The sequence below is a fragment of the Sapajus apella genome, unplaced genomic scaffold (assembly GCF_009761245.1).
Source record: "Sapajus apella isolate SASKATOON/1434 unplaced genomic scaffold, GSC_monkey_1.0 scaffold7, whole genome shotgun sequence".
In the NCBI taxonomy this organism is placed as follows: domain Eukaryota; kingdom Metazoa; phylum Chordata; class Mammalia; order Primates; family Cebidae; genus Sapajus; species Sapajus apella.
Window position 1 is genome coordinate 32,153,843 of NW_022436947.1, and position 16,238 is coordinate 32,170,080.

The 16,238-nt window shown below is 41.6% G+C and overlaps 1 pseudogene; it reads left to right on the plus strand.

The window, feature by feature from the left end:
* The first annotated feature begins 2,603 nt into the window (after positions 1 to 2,603).
* On the plus strand, positions 2,604 to 4,026 carry LOC116550094 (annotated as a pseudogene).
* The last annotated feature ends 12,212 nt before the right edge of the window (positions 4,027 to 16,238 follow it).

The window sequence follows — 16,238 nt, forward strand, 5'->3', positions numbered from 1 at the left end:
GTCTTCAGGGTTCTCCCTTTCATTTCCTTCAGTGGGTAGTACAACCACATCCCCCACTGGGACACTCACTTCTGCATTAGCCATCTTTCACATGAAGTCAGATAGCTGGGGCTGCGTCTCCATCGGGCGGGCGAATGCAGGAAAGATTCCAGCCACAAACACACTTTTGCTCACCCTAGAGTCTGCACTGGAAGAAGGTTTTATGAATCTAGCAAATGTGGGAAGGCCTGCTGCTGCGAGTGCTCCCTTGTTCAGCTCCAAAGAGTTCACCCTGGAGAAAAGCCTTATGAGTGCAGTGAACGTGGGAAATCTTTTAGCCAAACCTCTCCTCTGAATGAACATCGGAGGATCCACACTGGAGAAAGGCCTTATGTGTGTGGTCGATGTGGGAAATCATTTAGCCAAAGAGCCACCCTCATTAAACATCACAGAGTTCACCCCGGAGAAAGGCCTTGAGTGTGGTGAATGTGGGAAATCCTTTAGCCAAAGTTCTAACCTTATTGAACATTGCAGAATTCACACTGGAGAAAGGCCTTATGAGTGTGATGAATGTGGAAAAGCCTTTGGGTCCAAATCCACTCTTGTTTGGCACCAGAGAACTCTCACAGGAGAAAAGCCATATGAGTGTGGCAAATGTGGGAAATAATTCAGACAAAGCTTCAGCCTTGTACACCAGAGAATTCACACTACAGCAAGGCCTTATGAGTGTGGCCAGTGTGGGAAACCATTTAGCTTAAAGTGTGGCCTCATTCAGCACCAGTTAATTCACAGTGGAGTTAGGCCCTTGGAGTGTGACCAGTGTGGAAAATCCTTTAGCCAAAGAACTATCCTTAATAAACGCCACAAAGTTCACACTGCAGAAAGACATTACATATGTGGGGAATGTGGGAAAGCTTTTATGTTCAGATCTAAACTTGTTTGGCACCAGAGAACTCACACCGGAGAAAGGCCTTTTGAGTGCAGTGAATGTGGGAAATTTTTTAGACAAAGCTATACCCTTGTTGAACACCAGAAAATTCACACTGGATTAAGGCCTTACGAATGTGGACAGTGTGGAAAATCCTTTATACAAAAGTCTAGCCTCATTCAACACTAGGTGGTTCACACTGGAGAAAGGCCACATGAGTGTGGCAAATGTGGGAAGTCCTTTATACAACACTCTGGTCTCATTCTCCACCGAAAATTTCACACTGTGGAGAGACCTCGTGAAAGCAGCAAATGTGGAAAACTCTTTAGCCCAAGATCTAACATTGTGTAACTCCACACCTCAGAAAAGCCTTATACCTGCGAGGAATGTGCCATCTCTTTCTTCAGTGTTACAGCTATAGAGAGCCTTTGTGAAGGAGCCATCTGCCTAAACCTCATACTTCTAGACCTCCAGATGGGTGAGACGCCCATGAGTTCCAGGCATGTGTATCTTGCAGGAGCTCCTTTGTACATTCTAAACTGCTGGAAGCCTTTGCTGGAATTAAATCATTAGTCACCTTTGCATACTAAGGCAAGGCAGATAACCTGTGTTCTCCCATTCCTTGGAGGAAATTCCTTGAGCAGTCTGGGCCTTTAAGGGGAATTCATTCCCTTTTTTGACTGATTGCAGCATATATCTGACCAGCTTTGGCCAGAAGGACCCCGCCTGGGTTCTGCTGGAAACTGATGTGGAAGGCTTCCCTTCATGGAAATTCTTGTTCTCACATGACATGTGGTAGTTTTTCCACCCTACAAGTCACCACCTGGTAACTGGCTACCTCACATTGCTCTAGTTTGTGTGGTAATAAAGGCCTTATTTAAAAATCTATGTTTAGTCTTAGGGTTTGGTTTGCTGTATGAGGTGGCTGGAAAACACATTTGGGCTCTTACCTAAAAGAATGGACAGCTTTTTGGGGGCCCCAATATTGTTGGCCTGTGCAGGAAAAGTAAAATTACAGAGAGTAATTCTCATTCTGGTTTTAGTCCAATTTGCCTTGCTGCCCAAGGCCTCCTAGGAAACAATGCAAGGATTTTATTGTCCTAATTGGTGGCCTGGATCCCTACATTTTCTCTGGACTAGAAGTCATCCTGAGGACAAGTAGGCTGTTATGACAGACTCCTGTGCTTTGAGGAATAAGATGGATTTGTTGCATTGTTCCCACAGGCTATAATGCCTAGCACTGTTGAGAGGAAGTTTTTTCCCAGCTTCTGCAAAGGAGTCATGTGCTCTGATGCCCATGATTCTATAGATGGTGATACTCAAGCTGATGGGAGCTAAGCACGGGACATAATTGGTACAGAAATTTTGGATATGATTAATAGAAAGTGGAGGAGCTAGTAGCAAAACAAATGTGCCTGTGGTAAAAGTCCATCTACACATTTAAAAAAAAAAGAGAGAGCCGGGCGGGGCGGGGCGGGGAGCCGGGAGGTGGCTCGGGGCTCCAGGGGCCGGAGGGGCCCGGCCGGGTGCGGGGGAGGCGGGGCTCGGGACCCGCAAAGTTACTTGGCCTGCCGCCGCCCGGGTCCGCATGCTGGTGGCTGGCCCGCGGGAGGATCAAAGCGGGGCTCCGCGGGCTGAAACCCGAAACCTCCAGCCCGCGAGCGTGGCCGGGAGGAAGGAAGCGGCGGCTGCGGTGGCCGAGGCGGGGAGGCGGCCGGGCTGGGCCCTGAGCTGCCCGGCGGCTGCTCCTCGTCATCCAACATGCTCTGTCCCCACCATGCCGAGGTGCACTGACCATGAGTCTCAACTCGTCCCTCGGCTGCAGGAAGGAGCTGAGTAACCTCACTGAGGAGGAGGGCGGCGAACAGGGCGTCATCCTCACCCAGTTCATCGCCATCATTGTCATCACCATTTTTGTCTGCCTGGGCAACCTGGTCATCGTGGTCACCTTGTACAAGAAGTCCTACCTCCTCACTCTCAGCAACAAGTTCGTCTTCAGCCTGACCCTGTCCAACTTCCTGCTGTCCCTTTTGGTGCTGCCTTTCGTGGTGACAAGCTGTATCCGCAGGGAATGAATCTTTGGTGTCGTCTGGTGCAAATTCTCCGCCCTCCTCTACCTGCTGATCAGCTCGGTCAGCATGCTCACCCCTGGAGTCATTGCCATTGACCGCTACCATGCTGTCCTGTACCCCATGGTGTACCCCATGAAGATCACAGGGAACCGGGCCATGCTGGCACTCGCGTACATCTGGCTTCACTCCCTCATCGGCTGCCTGCCGCCCCTGTTTGGTTGGTCGTCGGTGGAGTTTGACGAGTTCAAGTGGATGTGTGTGGCTGCCTGGCACCGGGAGCCTGGCTACACAGCCTTCTGGCAGATCTGGTGTGCCCTCTTCCCCTTTCTGGTCATGTTGGTGTGCTATGGCTTCATCTTCCGCGTGGCCAGGGTCAAGGCAGGCAAGGTGCACTGTGGCGCAGTCATCGTGGAGGAGTGTGCCCAGAGGACCGGGAGGAAGAACTCCAGCACCTCCACCTCTTCTTCAGGCAGTAGGAGGAACGCCTTTCAGGGTGTGGTCTACTCAGCCAACCAGTGCAAAGCCCTCATCACCATCCTGGTGGTCCTCGGTGCCTTCATGGTCACCTGGGGCCCCTACATGGTTGTCATTGCCTCTGAGGCACTCTGGGGGAAGAGCTCCGTCTCTCCGAGCCTGGAGACTTGGGCCACATGGCTGTCCTTTGCCAGCACTGTCTGCCACCCTCTGATCTATGGACTCTGGAACAAGATGGTTCGCAAAGAACTACTGGGCATGTGCTTTGGGGACCGGTATTACCGGGAGCCGTTTGTGTAGCGACAGAGGATTTCCAGGCTCTTCAGCATTTCCAACAGGATCACAGACCTGGGCCTGTCCCCGCACCTCACGGCGCTCATGGCGGGTGGTTAGCCCTTGGGGCACAGCAGCAGCACGGGGGACACTGGCTTCAGCTGCTCCCAGGACTCAGGGACTGTTTCTCCTGTGTGTCAGGTAATCATACCTCTGCAAGGTGCTCTGAAACAGCATCTGAAGAGTTCCAGGCTTCCCTTTCTTCCTCATTTTCTGAGCTTCAAGGCTTTGATGGATTGAAAACTGGAAGCTAAGAACAGGGCTGGTGGATCTGACACTGGTCCTGGGGTCTGGGCAGGGCACTGTTGAGCGATGAGTCCCACCTCAGCCCTTCCTTCCATCTGCCCCAGCTTCTTCCCTCTGCCTGCTCTGCCCACCTATCTCTAGAGGATTTCCCTGAACTTATGCCTTTATTTCCCCACTTTTTAGGGGTATATTTGTCAATTGATTTTTGATCCCCAAAGAACTCTACATTTTGGAGCATTAAATGTTTATTTAGTACACCATATTTTAACTATGGTGATAGAAAAAAAAGGTCATTATTCACCTTATGCAAATTGACAAAAAGAAAGTCAGTTAGCAGAAGTAAGAGAATGAAGCAAATGCAAGAGAATTGCAGAGATGGGGACTTTGAGGACAGGAGAGGCAGAGAGAGTGACTGACTTGAATTTGGATAATTTTTTACAACCCATGGCAATGCCTCCTGAGGTTAAACTGCACCTCCTGCCTTTGGGTTCTATAACCTGAATCTTCTTTCTGGCTCAGTATATTTTTAATAGGCTGTATTTGTTATAGTCAAATCATCTTTGATCAAGACATTGATTTCTTTTAAGTACAGAGGTAAAAACAAGGTGGCAGGCATTTTCAGAAAGCCTGACACTCTTCTTGCCTTAAAATTAGTATCTACTGAGCATATGTCATTGTTCAAAACAACCGTGTGATCCTAGGAAAGCCATGTTAACTCCGAGTCTTTTTTCTTACCTTTGAAATAAAAGTGGGAGAATTTCTGTACTTGACAGTATGGCAGATTAGATACCCTGAACAACACTTTTGAATAAGATGTCAGATAAATTTTTAATCATTTTTTAAATGAATCACTGAGCTAACACAAAAGCAATGAAGACATCAAGCTTCAAAAGTGAAACAACCTGGAAAGTCTAGGAGATAAAGGAGTGCCAAGGCTGACTTTTAACCTGAAGACTATTACTAAAGCTTTAAGGCCTTAAGCTTCCACTCTGACACCTGCTCAGAAGGTAGGGAATGTGACATAAATCCTAGGCCTCCTCAAGTATGTGTAATCTAAGTGATTCCTTCTACACCCACAATGTAACTGTGGGTGAGACATAGGCTTCATTGTACAGACTGGAAAAGAAAAGAAACTCACCTATTTCGTCTATGTTCCCTTGAAGAGGAAAACACTTCTATTTACTCTGGTAATTTAGAGCCATATGCAATTATTAAAGCATGTTTGCAATCTGAAGCCATACTATTTGCACGATTTGAAGAAGGAAAAAAAAAAAAAAAACCTTAAGAGAACATTTTAATTTATTGTGGTTCCAGGTTGGTAGCAGCTTGGAGAACTGGCAGAGTAAATGCAAATCTTACTTTGAGGTATATTGATCATCAGCTAATTAAACAAAGAATAACTCAGAAAGTAAATTTAATGCAGTACTATTTTCTGAATACAAAACTGACCATGTCACTCCATTTCTTAAAATAATTCATGTCCTTTCAAAAGTTTAGCTCAATTCAGCTTTTACCCAATAATTCATAATTTTCTAGTTATGATGCATTTTGTCTCCCAGATCCACATATCTGAGTTGTTCGGGCACTTTAAACCACACAAGGAAGTGGAAGGAATTTCTCCGGCAGGGCACCCAGCAAGTATCTGCTGAAATGGAAGCTATGAGTACTACTTGACTATTTAGAGATCTTTATATCACTGGAAAAATAGGCAAAAGTAGGTGTTCCAGTGTGGACCACTGCCTTGAAGAAGCTGCTGCTATTATATAGGATCAGGGGGAATAGCTGAAAGTCAGGTAATTCCCTGGACACCTTCTTTTACAACTGTGTTTAAAACATGTGGTTAAAAACAAATACAATAAACGAAGGACCAGCAGGGTTTCAGATATTTAAAGAATGAATTTGGTGCATATCACTGGGCAAACACTCCCTACCAAAGACAAAAGGAACTGGAAAAGGTAGTACAGAAGAAATCGCAAAAGATGAAATGCTAATCCTGCTCATATTCCCTTAATTGCTGAGTCATTTTTCTCTTTGTCATTTCCTTTCTCTTTCACATTTCCCTCCACCAACATTGAAAATGGTGTCTAGTGATAGTGACTAACCTTGCCATTTAGCACATAATGTGAGTAATATGAGGATAAAATTGATCTCAAGGAAACCACACAGGAATAAACTTTGCCCAGATATCCCCATACATGGAGCAAGATGCAGGAACCAATCCCAATTCTAGTCTATTTCCATTTGGGAAAGGTATGAGTACCATTTAGGTTGGTTGTAGATAACGTAAGAGGTAGAAATATTTGGGAAACTCCACATCAGTGTTTCTCAACCTTTTATTATCACCTCCCTAAGAAAGAAAAATTCGATTCAATTTAAATTCTCTCTAATGAAGATTTTTGTCTTGGAGAGTTAAACCTTGGAGGACCACGAACCTTTGAAATACTGTATTCATTTCCTATTCCTGCTAGGACAAATTACCACAATCTAGAAGCTTAAGGAGCAATTTTTTTATCTTATAATTCTGAGGTCAGAAGCCCAAAATCAGGCTGACTGGGCTAAAACGAAGGTGTTAACAGATCTCTTCAATATATTCCATTTTTGCTTGAGTTGGCCAGTGCTTTCTTTTGCATATATCCAAATAACTCCAACTCACTCAGAATAAGGTAATTTCAGATACTAATCTAATACTTTTGGGGCCCAGGATTTCAAGAAAAAAATGATTCATCACAAAAGTCATTTTACTTCCACTTTGAGTCAAAAGAAAGGAAAGAAGTTAGGCAGTTAACAATTAAATTACTAGAGTAGCACTATCCTACAGAACTTTCTGTAATGATGGCAAGGTCCTCTACTTCTGCTGCCCAATACGGCAGCTACTAGCCTCATGAAGTGAGTGAGCACTAAGGAACTAAATTTATAATTTTATTTAATTTTATATATCTTAATTTAAATGGTCACGTGTACCATACTGGACAGAGACAAACTCAAATGCTTATATTTTTGTGATTAAGAATAGTCTTACACCTTAAAGAGCCCTTAAATAAATGATTAGTTCTGGCCAGGCGCAGTGGCTCATGCCTGTAATCCCAACACTTCGGGAGTCCAAGGCAGGTGGATCACAAGGTCAGGAATTTCAGACCGGCCTCACCAATATGGTGAAACGCCCCCCCGCCCCCGTCTCTACTTAAAAAACAAAAGTTAGCTGGGTGTGATGGTGTGCATCTATAGTCCCAGCTACTCAGGAGGCTGAGGCAGAATTGCTTGAACCCAGGAAGCGGAGGTTGCAGTGAGCCAAGATCACGCCATTCTACTCCAGCCTGGGCGACAGAATGAGACTCTGTCTCCAAGAAGAATTTAAAAATAAATAAATAAATGATTAGATCTTTAATCTAATGAACATGAATACTAATTACTCTAATTTTTTTTAGGTAACTTGCGCTGTCACCAAAAAGGAGTGCAGTGGTGCAATTATAATCATAATTCACTGCAGCCTCAATCTCTTGGGCTCAAGTGATCCTCCTGCCTCAGCCTCCCAAGTAGCTAGGACTACTGGTATACATCACTGCACCTAGCTAATTTTTTTTTACTTTTTGTAAAGATGGGGTTCTTATTATGTTGCCCAGCTAGTCTCAAACTCCAGTCTCAGGTGAGCCTCCCACCTCACTCACCCAAAATTCTGGGATTATAGGCATGAGCCACTGGACCTGGCCTACTTAATTTTTACAAATAATCTTTGTATTAGTCTGTTCATGCATTGCTATAAAGGAACACCTCAGATTGGGTGATGTATAAAGAAAAGAGGTTCAACCCGGTTATAGTTCTGCAGACTATGCAAGCATGGCCCCAGCATCTGCTTCTGGTGAGGCCTCAGGCAGCTTCCAGTCATGACAAAATGTCAAAGGAGAGCAAGCAATGTCACGCAGCAAGAGAGGGAGTAAAAGAGAGAAAGGAGAGGAGGTCCCAGACTTTTAAACAACAAGATCTCCTGTGAACTCGCTAAGTGAGAATCCACTGTCACCAAGGGGACAGTGCTAAACCATTAATGAGTGATCTGCCCCTATGATCCAATCACTGCCCACCTCCAACACTGGGAATCACATTTCAACATGAGATTTGGATTTTATTTATGGTTAAATAAAATTTATCCATATCACCCTTAAATTTTGTAACAGGGATCCACGCACTAGGCTGGATGTTTTGTCGCCCATCTAGGTCAAGACTCTCTCTTTCTCTTCACTACTCAAGGCCCCTTAGACTAACATGTATAGATTAAGAAATTGGATTCCCTTGCCCTCTGGCTTCCATTTTGGGGTTGGTTTCTGGAATTCCCTGCAGAAAGATGGAAGAGAGGAATGAAGTTGGATTATTTATCTTCCTGTTTCCTTCCTGCAAGCCTGCTGTGGGCTAGCATTTTCCTTCAACAACAGGCCAGTTCTTTCCCACAGCCGTCTCCAAATGTCCTGTCTGCTTCGTATTTCTGGTAACTACTCCTCCACTTTTGCCTCTTCAGGCCCGCAGATATGATGGTACCCCACTACTACTAACTCCCAGGTCCTTACTGTGCTATGGCTTTGCTGGTATGCCTCCATATACGCTGCCCTTATTTATTATCCTCTTTATTTATTACTCAGTTTGAGAATCCCATCTGTTTCACCGAATGAAAAAAACAGTCAACATTTCCTTTTGCTAATGATTGAGAATTAGGCTTAAGACCATAAGCTAACAAACTAATAGATTTTACCACGGAGCTAAAAGAGGCCCCTAAACAAATATGTTATTGATCATTGTTATAGAGATCGTCATTACACACACACACACACACACACACACACATGCACACACGCACACACGCACACACACACACAGAGTTAGGAATAAAGTTTAACTAAAATCTCAAAAGGGAAGTAACAACATTTCTAGTATTCAAAGTAGATAGCAAGGTTCTTCTACAAAAGTGTTTACAAATGTGTTGACATGAATACTAGATTGCAATTTGGTCAGACTCCTAGGAAGCTGGTTTTTCAAATGCAGGTCTCTTGTAAAAGAAGATAAAATATCACTGGATTCCCATTTGTTCAGTCGAGTTAGGTCACAATTAATCAAAAAAGTAAGTGGAAATTGAATTTAGCGTTGTCAACTACACACAATTGGAAACAAAACATGGAAAAATGTGTGTTTTCCCAAGATGAGAGTATGATGTTTCCAAAAGAAACTTTAGAGCTCACCTAATCCAAGATGTTCCAGATTGTCCTGTGACTGGTCCCGGGGTCCCTACAATGCTTCTACAGAGGATTCCTTAATTTGATAGGATTCAGCCCTTCACCCACCACTCTTATTTCAAGAGAAGCAATTATAAAGCTAATCCCCAAATGTTTTAATTTGAATAAATAAGTCACTGTTAGATTAAAAACAAAAGAAAAATATAAAAGCCATTCTGATTCAAAGCCATTTATTTACTTCCCATTAACTAATGGAGTTATATCTAGGATAAATGAGAAATTTCCTGACTATCAAATACTTTGCTCCTCAACTTAGGTCCTAGAGTACCTTCTGATTGTTCTTATGATTTATCATTTTACAGTCATTCTAATGAAATCATCAGTGATTTACACACACACACACGCATGCACACATGCATGTATATATATTAAACGCATATGTTAAGATCTTCTAGATAATATATATTACATACATATTTATTCATTTATTAAATTTTTAAGACTCTTTATAAGGGCATATGGTCCAAAGTTTAGTTGCTGGCTACAGTGGTTAAAGTAATATTAGCTTCTGTAACAAATAAGCCCAAAATGTATTTTGCCTCAAACTCAGTAGGATTTTATTTCTTGCTGGGAAGGTGATCAGCTCAGTAGAGTTGCCCTCTTTACAGTCATTCAAGGACCTAAAGTGGCAGAGGCTTTGCCACCTTCAATATGTAGGGACCAAGGCCATGATGGTCATTTCCCTCCCAGCCAGCCCAAAGGGGAAATTAGCGTGGAAGATCACATCTGGAAGACTTTTCAAGACCAGGAAAATGTGGCGTACATCACTTCTACTCACATTCCTTGAGCTAAAACTCAGTTGCATAGCTACCAAACTGCAACTGAGGATGGGAAACGAGTCTAGCTGAGTGCTCGTGAAGGATAGGACAGGGATTTGGGGACTTTCTAGCAGCTCTGTCACAATGGCATTGAAACCTTTCTTTCTTTCAATTCCCAAAACACATGCCTAGGACACAGGAAGAAAGAGTCATCCCCATTTTCTAAATGGGAAAGCTAAAAAGCACAGTGCACTGACAATGGAAGCCAGGAGAGAGCTCTCCCCTCTCTTAGGCCTGAGACTTGTATTAAGTGTTCCAAACCATCCTGGTTATGCTAGGGAGAGGAGTCTGCAGAAATAGGACCTAGTTCCCCCACTGGCCCAGAGAACAACCCTGGCTTCACTCATTGCTTTATTTCCCAGTACACCATCTATGAAATTCACCGCCCTCTACAGGAGACATTTATCCTACTGACTTAATACCAGGAGACTATACACTTATTGCTTATTTCTCAAACAGTGGTCTCTGGCTAAACCCTCTACCATAGTTATGAAAATGTATAGTGGTTATTTAAGATAACACTAGCCGCCCACGAGAAGTCCTGAAATCTCAGTGACTTACCATATAATAAATATATCTCTCCTGCATATAAGGAAAAATGAGTGTTCCTGATCTGCTGCCAGTTCTCCTCTGAGCATTAATTCAAGATCCAACCTCCATTCAATTTACTACTTTTCTATTTTCAACATGTGGTTTCCAAGGTTACCCCGGGATGTTCATCCAGACTGCCAGTAAGAAAAAGAGGGGCTGGAGAAGGTGTGTCTCATTCTTGACCCTCTCTTCCTGCAAGTGACACATAAATCATCACTGCTCACATTTTACTGACAAAGCTATTAGCATAGCCACACCTAATGTAAAGGAGGCTGAGAAAATAGTTATTTTCCAGCAAGAGTTCTATGCTATAATAAGAAAAGAATGAGTTTTTGATGAAGAGCTAGCTCTGTGTTACAACTCACTCAGAGCCAGTAGAAAGAATATCTTTACTTAGCTAGCTGTTATCAGTGCCACAAATAGTTTTATTTTCATAAGTAGTCACTGACAGAGGGTTTTCTTTTTTTTTTTATTATGCTTTAAGTTCTGGGGTACATGTGCAGAATGTGCAGGTTTGTTACATAAGTATACAGATGCCATGGTGGTTTGCTGCATCCATCACCCCGTCATCTACATTAGGTAATTTTCCTAATGCTCTCTCTCCCCTATCCCCCCACCCCCTGCTATCCCTGCCCTAGCCCTCCACCGCCAGCAGGCCCCAGTGGGTAATATTCCTCTCCCTGTGTCCATGTGTTCTCACTGTTCAACACTCACTTATAAGTGAGAACAGGAGGTGTTTGGTTTTCTGTTCTTGTGTCACTTTGCTGAGAATGATGGTTTCCAGCTTCATCCATGTCCCTGCAAAGGACATGAACTCATCCATTTTTATGGCTGCATAGTATTTCATGGTATACATCACTGATGGGCATTAGGGTTGGTTCCAAGTCTTTACTATTGTAAACAGTGCAGCAATAAACATAAGTGTGCATGTGCTTTATAATAGAATGATTTATAATCCTTTAGGTATATACCCAGTAATGGGATTGGTGGGTCAAATGGAATTTCTATTTCTAGGTCCTTGAGGAATCGCCACACTGTCTTCCACAATGGTTGAACTAATTTACACTCCCACCAACAGTGTAAAAGCATTTCTATTTTAGCCTAGTGTGGCCAAGCTTTCAACGTAAGTGAACACTTTGAAATGTAAGCAAATTTTTATGAGTAGGTAGGCACTGCATTCTTAAAGGATCCACAGCTTTTAGATCAGATTTTCAGAGGGCTTTAATACCCCCAAACATTATTTTTAAAAATCACTGCCATAGTAGGGTTTTTTTAAAAAGTAGCTCTGCCCTTCTAGGCCCCATTCCCTAACCCAGTGGTTCATGTCATCAGACCCACTGAGGATCACTTTGAATGTACGGATTTCAGGACACTAAGCAGCCCTATTTATTAACAATTTTAGTTGGGCAGAGGGAAAGATATTAGGCATCCTGGAAATACATATATTTTTTACAACTCTTTAAGGAGTCATTGTCCTTACTCCTTGGGTGAATCCGAACAGGTGCATCCTTTATTGCAGAGAGGTGAGGATGCTCACTCCTCACTAATGTTGCCGGCATTTAGCTGCCCCACTCAGAGCACATCTGTGTTCCCTGCAGTCTAGTCAACGTTCCCAGATTGTTTCTAACATAAACAAGTTTCAGTACATTTGTCAGACCCACTTTCCATTTCATACATCCCTTGAGTGTGCCTTTTTAATTATGATGACTGACATTTATTAACTCTCTCTCACGTGCTGGGTATCATGCTTTTCACTCTAGGTTTCATTTAAAATTCACAGCAACCCATTAACAGATGGGCAAACTGGGGTTTAGAGACCTGTATAACTTATGCAATATCACAGGGCTAAGGGCCTGAACCTAGATTCAAACCTCACTGCCTGATTTCAGTCCACTTCTCCGATTCAAAAACCTACTTTCTTTTTAAGAGACAGGGTCTTGCTATGTTGCCCAGGCTGGTCTCTGACTCCTGAAGTAAAGTAATCCTCCAGCTTTGGCCTTCCAAAGTGCTACTATTATAGGCATGAGCCAACATATCTGACGCTCAAGAGCCTACCTTTAATCTCTCCTCTTTTTTAGAAAATTGTAGGAATCTTTCATGGTTTTATTATTTGCTTCTCCTGCTCTCAGCAGATTTTGCTTTCTCTCTCTGCTACCACTTTAGGTTCTTATCTTTCCTGGTTTAAAACTGTAATTCTGAGTAGTCTCTGTATAAAACAGAGAACCTGTATAAGTTTCTCAGTGATAACAATGCAAGTATAATTTTTCATCCATTTTTCAAGTCAGAAGCACCAAATGTAGTAGATATGAAACATTCTGGGTCTTACCAGAATGTCAGGTAGAGCTACGAAGTCCTTTGTTTCTGCTTTAACAGCAAGAGGAAAATATTGGCTGCTGTAAGTCCGCAGATATCCTTAGAGCTTTGATCACAACAGGCGTAGCTGAGTGAGGCTGTTTATGACAAACACTTCAAAAAATAATTAACTGTTATATCTGGCTTCATGTCTCAAGGAATCCAAGGTGTGATATCAAGAATTTGTGTAGAAACTATAAATTATGTTGCAGCAGATGGCGCATGGTTACATTTCCTTAATTCATTCAGTATAAATGTTCCATTCTGGGAAGGGGCAGAGCAAGATGGCAGAATAGGAAGCTCCACAGATCTTCCCCTTTACAAGAAAACCAAGTTAACAACAACAATCTACACAAGAAAACACCTTCATTAAAAAAAAAAATTAGGTGACCACTCATATTAAGTAGTTATAACTTCATATGACTGAAAGAGGCACTGCACTAAAGAGAGAACAAACGGTCCTGAGCCTCCAGTGCCACCCCCTCCCCACATTGGCTGCATGGTGCTAACAGTAGCTCTGGTTCTGCGGGAGGGAGAACACTGCAATTGCTAGGCTTTGAACTCCGTGCTTTGAACTCAGAACTAGAAAAGCAAGAGCAAACCAAACCCAAAATTAGTAGAAGAAAAGAAATGATAATCAGAGAAGAAATAAATGAAATTGAAGTAAAAAAAATACAAAAGATCAATGAAACAAACCACTGATTTTTTGAAAAGTTAGACAAAATTGACAAACCTTTAGCCAGAATAAGAAAAAACGAGAGAAGATCAAAATAAATAAAATCAGAGATGAAAATGAGATAGTACGACTAATACTGCAGAAACTCAGAAGATCATTAATGGCCACTATGAGCAACTATGTGCCAATAAATTGGAAAATCTAGAGGAAATGTACAAATTTCTAGTTACACACAACCTACCAAGATTAACCTTGAAGAAATCCAAAACCTAAACAGTCCAACAAAAAGTAATGAGATTGAAGTAGCAATAAAAAGTGTTCCAGTAAAGCCCAGGACTTGACGGCTTCACTGCTGAATTCTACCAGATATTTAAAGAAGAACTAACATTAATTCTACACAAACTATTCCCCCCAACCAAAAAAAAAAGAGGAGGAGGAGGAGGAGGAAATACTCCGCAACTAATTCTATGAGACCAGTATTACTACCCTGATGACAAAACCAAAGATAAATCAAAAAAAAGAAAACTACAGGCCAATATCTCTGATGAATATTGACGCAAAATTCCTCAACAAAATACTAGCAAACTAAATTCAACAATACATTAGAAAGATAATTCATTACGGCCAAGTGGAATTTATCCCTGGGATGCAAGGATAGTTCAACATATGCAAATCAATCAGTGTGATACATCGTATCAACTGAATGAAGGACAAAATCTATATTATCATTTTAATTGATGCTGGAAAAACATTTGATAAAGTTCAACATCCCTTCATAATAAAATCCCTTTAAAAATTTGGAGATAGAAGAAACATACCTCAACATAATAAAAATCATACATGACAGACCCGCAGCTAGTATCATACTGAATGGGGAAAAGCTGAAAGCCTTTTCTCTAAGATCTGAAGGAGGACAAGGATCCCCACTGCCACTACTGTTACCCAACGTAGTACTGGAAGTTCTAGCCAGAGAAATCAGACAAGAGAATGATATAAAAGGAAGAAGTCAAATTATCCTTGTTTGCAGATGATCTGATCTTATATTTGGAAAAACTGAGGCCTCCACAAGGAAACTATTAGACTGATAAATTCAGTAAAGTTGCAGGACACAAAATCAACATACAAAAATCAGTAGCATTTGTATATGCCAACAGTGAACAATGTGAAAAGGAAATTTAAAAAGTAATCCCATTTATAACAGCCACATATAAAGTTAAATACCTAGGAAGTAACATAGCCAAATAAATGAAAGATCTCTAAAATGAAAACTATGAAACACTGATGAAAGAAATTAAAGAGAACACCAAAAACTGGAAAAATATTCCACATTCATGGATTTAAAAATTCACTATCATTAAAATGTCCATACTACTAGAAAAAAAATCCACAGATTCAGTACAATATTTCTCAAAATACTAATGACATTTTTCACAGAAATAAAAAAATTCTAAAATTTATATGGAACCACAAAAGACCCAGAACAGCCAAAGTTATCCTAAGCAAAAAGAACAAAACTTAAGAAATCACACTACCTTACTGTGAATTATGCTACAGAGCTATAATAACCAAAACAGACAGCACTGGCATAACAACAGACACATAGACCAATAGAACAGAATAGAAAACCCAGAAACATGTCCACACATCTACAGTGAACTCATTTTTACAAAGATGCCAAGAACATATGCTGGGGAAAAAACAGTCTCTTCAGTAAATAGTGCTGGTAAAACTGGATATCCATATGCAAAGAATGAAACCCTAACCCTATCTCTCACCATATACAAAAATCAAATCAAAATAGACTAAAGACTTAAATTTAAGACCTAAAACTATGAAACTACTACAAGAAAACCCTGGGGAAAATCTCCAGGGCATAAGCCTGGGCAAAATTTCTTGAGCAATACCTCACAAGCACAGGCAACCAAAGCAAAAATGGACAAATGGGATCACATTAAGTGAAAAAGCTCTTGCACAGCAAAAGATATAATCAGCAAAGTGAAGAGAGAATGCACAGAATAGGAGAACATATTTGCAAACTATCCACCTGACGAGTGATTATTAACCAGAATATATAAGGAGTTCAAACAACTCTATAGGAAAAAATATAATCCAGTCAAAAATGGGCAACAGATTTGAATAGACATTTCTTGAAAGAAGACATACAAATAGCAAACAGGCACATGAAAAGGTGCTCAACATCATTGATTATCAGAGACATGCAAATCAAAACTATAATAAGATATCATCTCACCCCGTTAAAATGGTTATATCCAAATGACAGGCAATAACAAATCCTGGTGAGGATGTGGAGAAAAGGGAACCCTTCCATATTGTTGGTGGGAATGTAAATTAGTACAACTACTATGGAGAACAGTCTGGAGGTTCCTCAAAAATCTAAAAATTGAACTACTATATGATACAACAATGCCACTGCTGGGTATATACTTAAAAGAAATCAGTATATTGAAGAGATACCTGCCCTCTTCTATTTGT